Genomic DNA, 16244 nt, shown 5'->3' on the forward strand with positions numbered 1-16244 from the left:
TTTCCGGTGCACCCCGCGCATAGCTCGCCCGCCGCCGCCACCCTTGCGCCACCACAGCGCCGCCAGCCACCTGCGCTAGCCCCTGGTCGCCCAGCGGACCAGGGGCTTATTTTTTTTAGCCCTTGAGGGCTATAAGGGCCTATTTGGGTCTTTTGGAGCTCTTTCACGAAATTGGGCATAACTCGGGCATTTTAGCTCGGATTTTCGAATGGAAATAGGCGTTGGAAAGCTAGTTCCGAGCCCGATCTAATTGATGGAGTCTTTTTCTCTGATTTTTCCGTTTTGTAGTGTTTTTTTCCAGTTGAAGTCAGAACAAGTTTTTTGCACTCCAGGAGCCATATCTTTTGCATACGGACTCCGTTTTTCGCAAACGAATAGGCGTTGGAAAGGGGTTTCTGTGCTTTTTCCAGATCTGTCATTTATCTTTCCAGAATCTACACCAGGTACATTTTATTTAGTAGTTTGTGTTTTCACACATCTGTCAATTACTTGGACGTTTCAGACTTGGAAATGATTTGTTTGCATGGGATGGCTTTATTTGATCTGCTTTATCAGTATTAAAGTCATTTAGTCTCAGATTTGTTAATTTGAAGAGTTATCATGGGTTTTTCTACTCACCCTTCAGTTGTATTTCTAGAACGGGGTAATTATGAGTCATGGGCAAAGGGCATACTTACACACTGTAGGTGGCTTAATATTTTGCCTTATTTGTATGATCTCATACCTGAACCAACAACTTTAGAGGGAAAACTAGCTTGGGATATCATTAGAAATCACATAGTAGGAGTTATTTTTTCTAGTGTTGATTCTGACACTTTGTGGGCTATATCGGGCATTGATTGTCCTCACTCACTTTGGACACGTCTTTGGGAGATCTATGGAGACCCCAGTCTTTCTCCATTCCCAAAGGATCCTGCTTCAGATTGTCTTGTACCCATTGGTTGGAGAGATAACACACCTTTTGATCATGATACTTTAAAGGAACTTCAATATTTAGACACCCTTACATATTCCGATGAATCAGAGCATTGTCTCACAGTTCCTACTCTTCAGACTGAGATTATACATGTATCCACATCATCTCCTTTTGTTCCTGATCAGTTTGATATTGCCTCTTCTTTGGCTCCTATTGATTCAGCTAAGTAGGACATCATACATCTTTCAGACATGGCTACTTGGGATTCTTATCTTGCAGGCATTTCGTCTTTGTTTGTAGAGTCCTATATTGCAGACTTGGAGGATTACTTTGAGGATTTTCAGCTCCTCTTTGTTGACAGCCATATTCCAGTTGTTAGCCCACCATCATCTGTGCATTCAGAGGTTGCAGTTTTTGAGTCTTCAGTTCAGTTTGGATTTGCCATCTTTTGTTTCAATTCAGACAGAGGGATTCTTCAGCATCCTATTATGGCACACATCTTGAGACAGATTGATTCTTCTCTCTTCACAGGGTTTCTTCATCTTCGTTCTTTGGATCCATTTCTTCCCAAGGGGAGGAATATTATATGCCGCTTCAAGATCTCTTTCTGGATTCTACCTCAGGCATCCATATGTGCGACAGGAGTTTCTTCATTGTGGGGGGGGCTTCTAGTCTCTTTCTTTTTCTCCTATGGAGACCATTGTATATGTATTTATATGATAGAAGTTGTCTATGGGGGGTATCATGTTATCCACCTCCTATCCTTCTGTTATTAGTGCATTTATTTCTTTCATCTCTTTTTGGAGTAGAGTTTTTCCCATGAGGTTTTCTCTATTTCTCCACTTTACAGAGATTTGGTTGTAATTGGGTACCTCATCAGGCCTTGTTGCCGGGACCCTCTTTTGCATTGTAGTTCCTTTGCTTTCTTTTGCATTGTTTGTAGCTGCATTGTAGCTCATCTTAAGGGGGGGTGTTAGAGTAAAGTAATTAATTAACTTTGCTCTCCTCTTAAGATTTCTCTTTATGCATACATTAGTCATTTAATAATTAATATTTAATTATTAAATGCTCACACCTTAGGGTTAGGTTTTCCTTTTGGTGTTGATCTCCTTTATAAGGATTGATCTCTTGTATTATTCATATTCTTGATTCATTTTTTCTCTGATAATACATCTTTTCTCTTTGTCAGAGCCAAAACCCTTGTATTCGTTCTCTCTCTTTCTCTGTGACAGGTTTCTTGCATGCAGGTTTCTTTTGGGTTCTGTGGATTTGTATTTCTCAAATCCTACAATACCTTACATTAGTGAGCATAGGTATATAAACATGCTGGCATATCTTGCTCCTAGATATATGTGATCATGGATATATAGGTATTATTATTTATGTAGATATTGCCTTCTTTTAGGACTAACACTTACCTAGCTATCCTCATCTCTATTTTACCTTTTCGGTTCCCTATATTCTTGATGTTTTGTATCTTGTTTTGTTCTTAAGAAGCTGCCAAGATTTAATGTCTCTAGGTTGCTTTAACTTAGCTTCGTAATTTTATTAAGCTATGTATATGCTGTGCGTCATCCTCTTCCCTGTGTATGATCGGCCCCAGCCACCTTCAAGCTTTCTAAGCCCCCATGGTCGCAATATATACATATATATATTTATATTTATATTTGTATTTATATTTCTATATATATTTATCATCATTCACATTATATATTAGGATTTTGTTCAGACACATCTATATATTCATATTCATATATAGTTTCCTATTTTCCTGCCCGTTCTCTCAGTTTTAAGTTAAATCAGTCTCAGATGCATATGTCAATTTTCCTCTTTCTTCCTAGTAATCTCCAACATCATATTATTAGATTAAGGGTCGACCTGATAAAATTTTATCTCACTTAAAGCTTTCCCATGACACTCAATTAGGGCCTGGAAGGCTCTCGAACCATATTCTTTAAGATGGTAGCTCCCCGCAATCTCTTTGCAGGAATATTTATGGAATTTGCCTCGTTAATATTTATTGACTTTATGCTCTTCGATGGGTAACCACTCTCGCATTATGTTTCTAGAGATTTATTGATACTAATATTTTGAGCTGTGTATCCTAACAAGGTGACCATCCAAGCAGGTATGATGTATTGTATAAGTTGACCTGTTTGATTTTCCTTTTCCTAACTTTCTAGTGAGAGATTTTCTCAAGATTTTGTGCAGCATAAGGAGTAGAGCAAGCTTAACCCTATGTTTCAAGAATAGCAAGAACTATCACCCACAAATGGCAGTATCATCCCAAGAGATGGACAATCTGCTGCTCAACTTTATACAGAGGATTTCTACATACAATCATCATTATTGGACATGTTCCCTTTCTGATCTTGTATCTCCATTTTGTATCGCATTCTTAATTTTTTTTCTGATCCTTGAGGGATCTGGGCTAGATTGGAGGTTTTCTTCCCTCCATTCTTTCCTATTGGTGCCCACACCGAATGGAGTTGTAAATGTAAATCTATCTATTTTTAAATTAATAAAATTCTTTGGCCTCGGCCTTTTATCGATCAAAATAAATAAATAATTCTTCTATTAAATAATTAATTTGAAACGATTAATTTATTTAATTCATTTTCATGTCTTTCTATTAATTAATATTTTATTAATTAATTCATCTATCCTATTCTTCTAATTAATTAAATATCTAATATTTAATTATCTTCTCCAAGCAATTAAATATCTAATAATTAATAGTTATTCTCTTATCCTATAGTCTCAAATATTAAATAATTTCTTAAATTTTTTAATTTCTTTTCCAACTCACCCTCCATCTCCACTTCATCTTCCCTTTTCCAACTCATCAAACATGTGGCTAAAGAAATTAATATTTATTAAATATTAATTCATCATTTATCTTCAACTTCCAAAATTAATGAAAATTGTGTACGTACACATATTTCATAACCATTTCCTATATTCTCTCCAACACCCCCTACATCTTAGGAAGGACTTGAGTCCACTTGTCCTCTCATGCCTAAATTTCCTCCAACCATCCCTAGATTCCCTTAGTCAACAACCCAGTCAAGGTGAGATGAGTGACACTTGTCTTCTCCATCCCCCTTTCTCTCAACCTTCACCTTTTCTCACAACCATCCAAATCTATAGATCTAATCATGACCGTTGATCTAAGACACAACATCTCATCCTCTCAAAGTCTATAAAATCAAGAGCTTCAGTTGAGAGAGAGTTAGACTTCAAGAAACTGCAAGTGCATTTTGCAAGCTAATCTTATGCATCCGTGAGTTTTGGAATCAAATAGCAATATAGAAATTATCATATAGCATCATAGTATAATCATTTTAGCATAACCATGTAGTATTTGCATATTACAGTATCAATTAACTACAAGTTATCAATCCATTCTTCTTATGTCATCTTGGAAGCCAACAGTGCATTGTCTGAGAGCACACCATCTGCAACTAGGAACAGTGGAGTTAGGACACAATGAGACATAAGCCATGAGGTAAAATCATGTTTTATTTTAATATGTATTTCATGTAGTTTCATTGGTTGAATTTGAATTTCCTGTATACATTTCCATTTGTATTTTGTGAAACTAACTTATTGCAGGTAACATTTTGAGGATGACATTCAAGCTCACACATTTGAAAAACTCACAATTAATTTTATATTTTTTATTTTTGAAAAGGAAAGATTGTCTAATTTGTGTCTGTAAATTATTTTAAGGGTTTGTTGGGAGAGTTGGATATATTATTCTTATTGATATTATTATAATCAAATTCTCCTATTGTAGACGTCTAAAAATGGTCAACGCTTGCGGAGTCATACTTTAACATTTGCGCATTGCCTTATTTTAGGGTTTTTGCGCCGCATTAACATTTCTCCTATGTCACGCACTTGGTCTTTATCATTTGCTAGCATCGAGTCCTTCTTCTACATTCTTCAGTTGTTTTGCTTTTGAATTTGGTCTTGTCGATAACAATCTTCAGTCATGATTTTGGTCAATCTTATCCTGTCGCATCAATGTGTGTGCTCATTTGTCATCATTTTGGACATCGTCAATCCTAATTAGGGTTTTGTCCTCTTATCAATCTTGGCATTTTGAGATCGATTTGTCATCGATCCTCGTCCTTGTCAATCTCATCAATTTTGTGATCGATTTGTCATTGATCCTTGTCCTCTTCAATCATGTCAATTGGTGCATATCAATTTGGTCTCTTTATCAATATTGGTCAATTTGTCAACCAATTTCAATTGTTTATCAATAAAATCATTTATCAAGTTAGAATCATGATTAAATCAAATCGATATCAATTATCCTTTGTCAAGACCTATTTGTCATTCTTGCATTTTCTAATTCATCTTTTAGGGTTTTATGATTTATTCATTTAATCTTGTTTGTCATTTTCCCTCTAGGTTAAATAATTTATTTATTTATCCTAAGTCTTCTTGTCACAATTAAATATTTATTTAATTGGCTAATTAATTCCCCCTCTTTTTGTGAATTAATTAATGAATGAAAAATTATTAATTAATTCACCTAATTTTCTAATTTCAACAATTTCTAATTCCTAATTTCCACATCATTTCTAATTTTCTAATTTCCTAATTTTCTAATTTTCCTAATTCCTAATTTCCACCTATTTTCTAATTTGCTAAATTCAATTTCCACCTAATTAATTTCTCTCTAGTCTCTCCCTATTTTTGTGCTTCGGTGAAATCATGAATTTCTCATGCGTCATACTTTTGGCATAACAAGATGTCATAAGCTTCTAGTCCTCTAACCTTTGCATTGGCAATATGTCATAATTCATGACATAGAAGGTGTCATAACCTTCTTCTTTCCACTCAATTGTGCCATTTTTGAAATGAATTGCCTCTAATATCAAAGTCATGCTAATCTTGTCTTTTCTCCAATTTATCTATAAATTGGATGAATTTATTCAATCAAAGATCCCCAATTGATCGCATTTTTGAATCCCCTGATCCCTGACTACCTGGTCGAATCAATCATGCTTCGAGTATTCTTGCACTACAATCTTGTCTACTTGCTTTCACATCATGCTTATGCACTAGTATGTGAGAGCCACAAACAAATCTATTTGAAGGAGAAAGAAGGACAATGGAGTCACATGAAGGAGACATCCAAGTCTGCATTTGGTTTGCTTAGTTTTCAATCTTGAATTGATGTCTTGTTTTCATGCCTTTATTGAGTGTATTTAGGATTGATCATTACATTTGAGTTTTCGTGATTGAGCTAGATTAATATCTATTTGCTTTGATGATTTCCAAATTCCTATCTTACATTAATTGGTGAACCTGACGTGAACTAACCCCCTAACCATGCTTTTGAGTGCTTTTGAGATGATTTGCAGGTGAAAAACCCAAGAAACAGGGTAATGCAGGCCTTTCTGGGCACTTCTGTGCCTGTGTAGGAGCAATTTGCGCCTGTGTCAAGCATTTTATGCCTGTGTTAAAGACTTATGTGCCTATGTGAAAGGGATCTATGCCTGTTTTGCATCATTCTGCGCCTGTGTCAAGCATTCTGCGCCTGTGTAAGTCCAGAAACAGAGGTAAAAAAGCAGTGTTTTTACTTGCAAACTGATTTGTTTTGCATTTTATTTCTGCTTTTTGGTTTTATGGTACTGATTCTTTGTGCAGCACCTTGGCATTATGCATGGCAAAGACAAAGATGAAACTACTAACAAATTTTATGCAGGTTCGCTAGTCAAAGACTAAGAAAATCAAACTTTTGACTTGGTGGTTTTGTAGGTTGCCTTATACTCCAACTAAACTTGGTTTTTGTAATTCATAATTAGGCACCTAGTTTTTATTGCTAAATAGGTTGGAATGAATGTGTGTTTGCTTTGATTGTTGAGTTTGACATCAGAGTAGGAGAGTATGCTCTCATCCTTCTTAGGGTGATCAGAAATCCAGATCTTCGATATCATTCTCATGTTTTGATTGTGTGTTACCTTTAGAGGGTCTGCCTTCCTGACCATTTGATTTTGCAAGCAAGTGACAATCATGAGAAGGGAATGACCCAAAGTGAGCACAGCTAGAGTACCTTGGCATTCTAACTCACTATAAATAAATACCTAATGGGCGAAAGCTTTGAAGGAAGGGTTACGTGGGAATTCTAGTTACTTGGGAAGTGATGACCCTTGAACTCTTTCTCATATCAACATCTAAGTAGGGCCTCAAGGTCTAAATCATGCTTGCATGACTAGATTTGTTTGGTATCTTGGTGGGCTTAATGTCTCAATCACGCTTGCGTGACACTAAGGAGTAACGCTTAACAGAAATCCTGACTAAACACCTTGTATTTAGAGGCCAAAAATCCTTCTAGTTGCTTGAGAAGGACAAGTTTGGATACTTGGAAGAGATACTAAGTTTGCCATGGGGAGATTTCCATGGGGACTGATGCTTGGCTGCCCTGAGAAGTGAGTGTCGTGGAGGGGAGCCTATGGGGTCAAGCATCTATGTATTCTCCTTGAATCTCATAATGAGTCTACCTCTCAAGTACCTACTGTCCTTTCCTACCATAAGAAATGTGTGAATGAGCATGATTGTCTTGAGTCTAAGTTGAAATATCTTGTCTTCTTTACTTGTCAAAAGTTGAGTTGTGTCTCATTTCAAAAACAAGACAAATTGATTCAAAACAAGGTTAAACACAAGAGTATTTCATTCAACAAAGTTCAAAACACCTTCAAACATGGTTGTCAAACATTTTTAAAAATCTTGTCTCAACATTCATGTCACTTAGATTTAGGTTCATCCTAGGTTTGCATTTTGCAAATTCATTGTGAACTACCAAGGTTAGGTTTCACCTAGGTCATACTCCTTTGCATATCAACAAGGGTCATCCATTTGCATGTGTCCTCTTGCATTAGAGTAATACCATTTCATAATTCAACCTTAGGTTTTGCCTTAGGTTGACATTGTCATACATTTGCATTTGCATCCTTGTCCTCATAACATTAGGTCGCATTTGCATACCCTAGGTCTCTTCATTAAGCTTAGGTCATTATCATATCATATTAGGGTCATTTGCATAGTATTTTTCCCTTTGCATATAGTGTCAAAACTAGGTTTTGTCATACTTGAGTAATGCAAATCTTTGATTAACCCTAAGTTATTGTTAGGAAGTCTTGACCTTATCAAACTTTTGTCTTTTTGTCATCAATGTCATTTGGTCAAACCTAGCTTAGTATCCAAGCATATAGGTGAGACATTGTCAATTTGTCCTATTGTCACTTGGTCCTTTTGTCATTTGAGGTCTAGACATCATTTCAATTTCCTAAGGGTCTCATTTTTAGAATTGCATTCATGAGTTTGTCAAAATCTTGAAAAAAAACAAAAACATTAAGTTGCATTGTCATCCTTTAGGTTGCATTTGTCAATCCCATTAGTTGCATTGCATAGTGACATGTTTGTTGAAATGAGGTCTCAACCTTCTTACGAAGCCATGTCATCACAATTGAGAAATCAATCATGTCAATCCAATCTCTACATGTCTCAAAACTTGGATCAAACTTATCATGATGATGTAAATGTCCAAATACAAAAACTAGAGGAGAAACTAGCTCAAGAAAATGAGATTTTGGAACAAAGAGTGAAAAACATTGAGAAGAATAGATCACAAATGTCCAAAATGTTTCAAAAATTTCTAGGTTGAAATCCAAAGATTGAGCCAATTGATGTAAGATCTCTTCTTGAACAATCAGACATACTAGCTCTCCTCTCACAAATAGAGATGATGAAACAATTTCAAGAAAAGAGACAACATCAATTTCAACATTATGTGCTTCCACAACAAGAACAAGAAGGTGTTTACTATCAATCAGATTTTCAACCATCACAACCAATTGTTCAACAGTTCGAACATTTCCAATAGACACAACCAATGGTCCAACATATACAACCAACACAACCAATGGTCCAATTTCAACAATATGTCCAACCAACTATACAATGTCAACAAATAGTTCAACCAATGGTGGAATATCAACAAGTTCAATCAACATATCAATGTCAACAACCACAACCAAACATTCAAAAACAAAGGTTGCAGCACACACCAAGCCAAGTTTCAAACATGTTGGAACAATTGAACCAAGTCCAATATCAAAACATGACATCAAACGAGAACCAACTCCTTGCCAAACAAGTTCAAATTCCAGATACAACCATGTCAAAACCTCGAAAGAAAGGTGGCTTTATTGCAATGATCTTAAGGAAATTACCAAGTGAGTTCTTTGAGGAAGATCAAGATAATACACTTATGTCTAGCAATGCCTCATCCCCCCACAAGCAAATTTACTCTCTAGTGGCATCTATCCCTACACCTCTAGAAGTTTCACAAGAACCTTCCATATTGTCCTCATCAAACAATACACTCAAGGATGCAATTATCTGAGGGCTATCCATAATTGATTGCCAAGATAATCCAATTCATGATGCACATCCTTGTCATGTTTCAGAAATACAAGACCCAATGCCACCATGCACTTTATTGCCATTACCTATTTTAGAGGACCCCATTCAAAGTCCCTCTTCCTCATGTTCAAGCATTGATTCCTTGCCAAAATCTATCACAAATGTTCAAAGTGTATTTCCTTCATGCCAAAACATTGATCCCTTGTTAGAATCCCCCATGCATATCCAAAGTCCAACCCCATGTCAAGAGGATAATTTAGAGCATGAAGAAATGTGTCTTAAAATAGATCAAGATCAAGATCTTGAAACCTTATCATCACATCCAATTGTTGACCAGGACCCCGTGTTCCCAGACACTCATGATGATTGCCCTATTCTTGTCCATCCTATCCAAAGTCCTATTGACACTTCATTTCCGAAGCAAGATCAAGATATCCCAGTCCATCCAATCCCAAATGATCCCCTTCCAATTTATGAAAAAAATGTCCTTTCAAATCCCATTAACATTCCACTTCCTAAGAAAGATCAAGATATCCCTTCCATCCTTTCTGATGATCCCATTAAAAGTCAAGAGAAAAGCACCTTTAAAGAGGATTCCAATGATCTTCCTCCTTGTCAAGATCAAATTATTCCTTTAGATCCTCCACAAGATCCACTTGTTCCTCCATCTCCTTGTCTTAATGCTCCATATACACTCCAAGATCACGTTTCTTTTGATGATCCCATTATTTCTCCCATTCCATCTCTTGGAGAGCCTGTCATTGAACCATATCCACTACACAATCCTAGTCCCCCTCATGATCCTAATCCCCCTCATGATTATAACGTGTCAGTGCAAGATGTTCATGAACCCTCGACATGCATAATGGGTTCTTCCACTTTGGTGCAATCCGATCCACTTCAAGATCTCATTATTTCTCTCATATCATATCCACCTCATAATGGACTCGCATCTTCTTCCCAAAGAAAAGAGTATCCTACAAGTCAAGATATTCATAAAGGCAAAGGAGTAGATCTCCATAAACAAGAATCCCTTCATGTTAAAGAAAATGTTAAGGGTCATGTATACACAACTCACTCACAAGACATTGGTATCCCTCCATCAAAATCAAAACATACACCTTCCCCATCATACCTTCCATCCATCTTAGGTCCTTATATTCCTTCGTCCTCTATGCAAGGTCAGCAAAGGCACACATCCTTGAGTAAATTTCATCCATCCAAAAGAACACCATTTCATTCATATCCATCCATGTGTTCCTTTCCCCCTCCAAGCAATTTGGATGCCAAGTATAAATGTCATAAGTCTAGCAATCCACATGTATTCAAGGATCAACATGTCCAATATAATCGACATGTCAAAACAAAGAACAATATGATCTATAAAGAAAAAGAAATATCCAAAAGGTCACAAAGGCCCATTGAGCAAAATAAAGCAAAGTCAAAATATATATGGGTTCCTAAATCCCTTGTGCAAGCAATGCACTCCAAGGAACCACAAAAGCATGAAAAAACAAAAACCATGTGGATCCCTAAGCGGCTCCTTGAAGCACAAAGCCTAAAGAAACAATCAACTTGGCATCCAAAGTTGCTATTCCTCCATCCAACCCTCTCAAATTTGTTCCTCCATCACCTTCTTCATCCATTTTGGGTCCTTATGTCCCAAAATCCATAGCCTTTCCTTCCTTAAAATCTCAATATCCAAAATCCATTTTTCCTCCATCAGTCCATCACCCCTCAAGGTGTGTGCCAATGTCGATCTTGCCAACATTTCTATCCACTCAAGAACAATTCTTCCAATACCCTATCTATTATCCAATGCATATTTTTCATCCTTCGATCCTTTTGGTCCAATCCTTTGCATAAATCCTTGCCTTACTTTCATCTTATTTTCCATGTCCTTATCCTACCGACGTCTTTGAGCATACTTTTAAAGGTCATGGTCCATTTATTTCAAGGCTACTATCCAAAAAAAAAAAAGATGCTTGAGTCCTTCTTCCATCCCCTATCATGTGTCCATCTTCTATTGAAAAAGTCAAAAATACAAAAAAAATCAAAACAAAAAAAAAGACAAAACAAAAAATGTAACACAAAAAAAATTCGTCCACTGGTGAAAACCTGACAAACAGGCACCTTGGGCAAGTACCGTGATGAAAACCTGGCAAACAGGCATCATGCGTAATCTATGAACTTATTGCACACCGCACTTGGGGGTAGGTTTCCTCCTTCATATCCTATTGCCCTTCATTATCCTATCATACCATGTCATTACCCTTCATATCCTATTGTCCCTCATGTCCAGTTTCCCTTTTCCACCTTTGATCTTGACAAGGCTGAGGATCGTCATGAGCATCATGCATCTTGTTTGCAGTGTTTAGTCCATCATAGCTTTTGGTCTTTATCCATTTGCTTATTATAACCTTTCATCCATATTCCCTAGCTTATTGCAACTTTCTGCCACTATCCCGTATCCTATCCTGACCTTCAGTCCATGTCCCTTATCCATTCTTGGTCTTGCTTATCCTATCCATATCTTATCACTATCCATACGCTCTTTTTCATTCCTTGATCTTGATCTGACATAAGGACACAAAATTTAAACATGGTTTCAAAAACCTCTTGACATGTCCCTCATGTCATGTCACTACTTTACATTTCCATATCCAGTCTCTTGTCCCATCACGCAATAGCCCTTGAAAATTGCATCCATATTGTCTCCATGATAAAAGGCCTTTGTCTTCCCTCTATCCACCATCATTTCAGAAATCCTATTTATTCACCTGTCATATTCCTTTCCTTGCTAGACATTGGGGGCAAAATCATAAAAAATCAAAAAATGTCCTTAAAAAATCATTAAAAAAATTGAAAAATGTCCTGAAAAAATCATAAAAAAATTGCAAAATGACCTGAAAAAAATCATAAAAATCATATAAAGTCCTGAAAAAAAATGAACACAAAAAAATTGTAAAAACTCAAAAAGCAAAAACAAAAAAATATATCCTCTTGGTGCATAAGACAGATCATTGAGTATACATCCAACGACACACAATCACACGCTATGATTTAATGAAATCATGCGTTAACAGATGAACTTTTTCAATCAAACCAGACATTCAAACTGATCACAATTGTCATATCACTCAAACGTCAGCATCAATATGATTTGTCCTTGTCACTACTATCATGGGTCTTATACAGGGTGTGGTATACTCGAAACCAGACTGTGTCCTATCTTAGACGGGGTACCGCATGTCCTGAAACCAGACAGCATGATCATCCTATCAACACTTTCAACTTTTGACAATGAAGATCAAGATGTTTGTTTGACTTGTTGGAATTAGCGAGTCTTATCATTTATTGATTTATTTTCAATCATGTTCCTATGTTGCTCGATGATGTCACTGAGTGATTTAGAGCGACCGGGATGGTTCATGGTCCCTTTATTTTTTGTTGTGATTGCTGTTTGTCTACAATGTGTCTGTCTTTTGCAAAAAAGGGTTGCATTTCAGCTCTGGCCTTCAATGCCATGATGCTACGCATCCATTTTGCTACATTAAAATAAAGGTTCTCACCTACAAAGTGCATTAGTGAAAGCAAGTTTTTCTTCGTCTCTAACTGTCCTCTATCTCATTTCTTCTTACTAACATTTCTTCTGTTAGTTCAGATAGTTAGTTCAATCTCATTCTCTGATCTCCACACACATATGCTGCATCCTGCATCCATTCGGTTAGTACATTTGCATTACATCAAGCATCATATCAAGCATTTTATCCATTTTATATTATAAATACATCAAAAATACATAAAAATACATTCATACATCAACAGTGCATACGTTATCCATACATGGAAAATAGCATAAGTCATAACACATTGCATCCCATCATATCGATGCATATCATATCATATATCAAAATAATATCGGAGTACAAAATTGGACTATCTGTCCTAAGTATGGCCCACAGGCTAACTACAAAATGTCCAACTACATCTGTCTCTATCCTAAGGAGCACGTGCCTCTATCACTAGGTGCTCCCTCTATCCTCCTCATCCCTGCCATGTCTCAAGGATGATGTCCCTCCTGCCCCAGGTCCTGGCTGTGGTGGTCTCATAGGTCCACTCACCCCCATGCTGCTCACTGACCTCCGAGAGGGTGCCCTACTCTCTGTCCTTGATCATGCCTGATATGATGCTGCTCTCTGCTCTGGTGGAACTGCACTCTCATATAGTGTCCTCCAATGGCATATCTCCTCTCTGGTCTCTACCAACATCTGTGCCATCTCACATGCACTGGCATCCCTAATCAACCCAATATACTCAGTGACTCTCTGTTCTTCTCGTTGTGCCTGGGCTATTGCTGTATCTCGAGCCGCTATAAGTCTGGCTATCTCTGCTCTAAACTAATCATGCTCTGTCCTCAAGATGGAATTCTATCTCTCTAATGTCGCAATGTGATCATGCTAACTTGCTATGGTAGCCCTGCACATCTCCATCTCCTCTATCCTAGCTATCTCCGGCTCTATGGGTATATCTTGCAATGACTCCTGCTCGGCTGAATCTGGCTCATAATCGTCATCCCCCTCATCATCTCTGTCCTCATCATCCCCCTCATCCTCATCCTCACCCTCATCCTCCTCATCCTCATCATCTCCCTCCTCCTCTCCAGCGAGTGGGAAGCCCTCCTATCTCCTAGGTACTGGAATGTCAGGATCTGTCAATGGCACTGGCCATCGTCGTGCAAACCATCTCTCATACTCCTCTGTCATCCCGGCACCACCACATCTGATCTCAATCCCACTGTCTCTATTATAGCTATGTGAAGTCAACATATGCTATGTGTGGCTGAATCATACTCCCCCACTGACTCGTCTCTCTATGAGATCGGGCAAAGTGTGTAGTCCCTCTAGGTACATCCTGTCTCTCTCCAAACTATCGTCTGACTCTCTCTGGCAGGTACATCTCAATCACTGTTTGGCAATTCACTGGTTGCCCAATTAGGTACCTCTCCTGTCTACAATATGGTAGCTCATCACTATCATCTGACCATCCAGGGCAATCATGATATGGCCTCCATGTGAACTCTCTCAGTCTGTCTAGCTCATGTTGCCATTACAATATGTATCCAAATGGACCCTGTCTCAGTGCTCCCCCATAACAGTACACATATGGTCAGTGTGGTAATACTTGTCTCTCTGCAATCGGTTGACATATGGCTATGTGCTCAAATGCCCATACCTGTAGCAGTGTGACTCCACAGCTCAATGTCTGCACTTCCTGATATGCTATCTGATGCAACTGAAAATATAGCATAGCAAGTACACATGGTCCCCATGCATACATCGTCCCCTCTATCGCCATCCACTCTAGCACTCTTCTCCATCCAATAGGGAATCCATGTCCTCGTCTATCCCCTGCTAGTAGGCATGCTATCACCACTGCTATCACCGCATATCATCGATCATACTCTGATGCCATGGTCTCCCAGCCAATCTCCCTCTCTACGATGTCTAGATCATCTGCGTCACACTTAAATAATCTGCACAAAGCATCTCTCCCTATCACTGGGTCATACTCTATCATCTCCCCATGAATCAGAATGCGGAGGATACACCATACATCCTCTAGTGTCACAGTCGCCTCTCCAGTCGCCAGATGGAATGAGGAGGTCTCCAAATGCCTTCGCTCTACCAATGCGGTCAGCAGTTCTGTGTTTGCCCTAATCTCGGGCATGAATGTGATATAGTATATTCCCAGTCCTGCTAGTGTATCTCTGTTCATGCTCCTGAGTCTATGTCATAACATGAAGCAGTCTGGTCGGTTCTCCCGCATGATCAATGGATACTGTCGACTCTGCATTACAATTGGGGCACATTTTATTAGTTTTAGGGTTTGCTCCTACGGGCTGCATTTCCTTGTCTCATGTCCAAATCAGGGTGTTCTAATCTATTTTGACCTATCCTACCCTTATCCCCCCTTTTTGGATCATTTGCATGCTATTTTTTACCACAATTAAGTTCCCAGGGCACAACTGCACTTGTGTTCTGTATCCTATGCCTGTGTTGCATTGAACTACACTTGTGTACCCTAAACAAGCATAGAAGACCCTACACAAGCACAGGATGCACTCACACAGGCGAAGAAGTCAGTTTTTGCATTCCTTGTGGGCCCCACAATGTCCCGCAAGTGATCAAAATTCATAAAATTGACAATATGGGTTTTTGAGATACATACCACTGTTCCCACATCGTCTGGTCATCTGTAGGTGTGTACACATTCCCCGAGGTAATCTGCCATTGGAATGTTCGCCATCTCTCTGCAAGTGTCTTTTTCCAGAGCAACAAATTCTCCTCTTTGGCTAGTGCAAATGAGCAATTTTCACTCTCTTTGTCTCATTTATAGATCTTTGTCAGTGCATAGATGGACGTGCACCCTCTCCATCTTATGCTGGTCATGGCCTTTTGCACCTTCAATTGCTTGTCCTTTGTGCATCCGGTCTCCGATTGTTAGTCTATTTGCTCCTATCATTTTCTATCATTCTTATCGATCAATTGGCCTCTTTTGTGGATGTTTCCAGCCAATTCCTCGAGGGGGCATGCATATGTCATTGTTATTGTCTGGGGCATTTTCATTATTGTTCTTTGAAACAATGCTTGAAATTGCATTGTCTCAAAGAGGGGCAAAATGTAGACGTCTCAAAATGGTCAATGCTTGCAGAGTCATACTTTAACATTTGCGCATTACGTTATTTTAGGGTTTTTGTGCCGCATTAACATTTCTCCTATGCCACGCACTTGGTCTTTATCATTTGTGAGCATCGAGTCCTTCTTCTGCATTCTTCAGTTGTTTTGCTTTCTAATTTGGTCTTGTTGATAACAATCTTCAG

The sequence above is a fragment of the Cryptomeria japonica genome, chromosome 3, assembly GCF_030272615.1.
Source record: "Cryptomeria japonica chromosome 3, Sugi_1.0, whole genome shotgun sequence".
NCBI classification, from domain to species: Eukaryota; Viridiplantae; Streptophyta; class Pinopsida; order Cupressales; family Cupressaceae; genus Cryptomeria; species Cryptomeria japonica.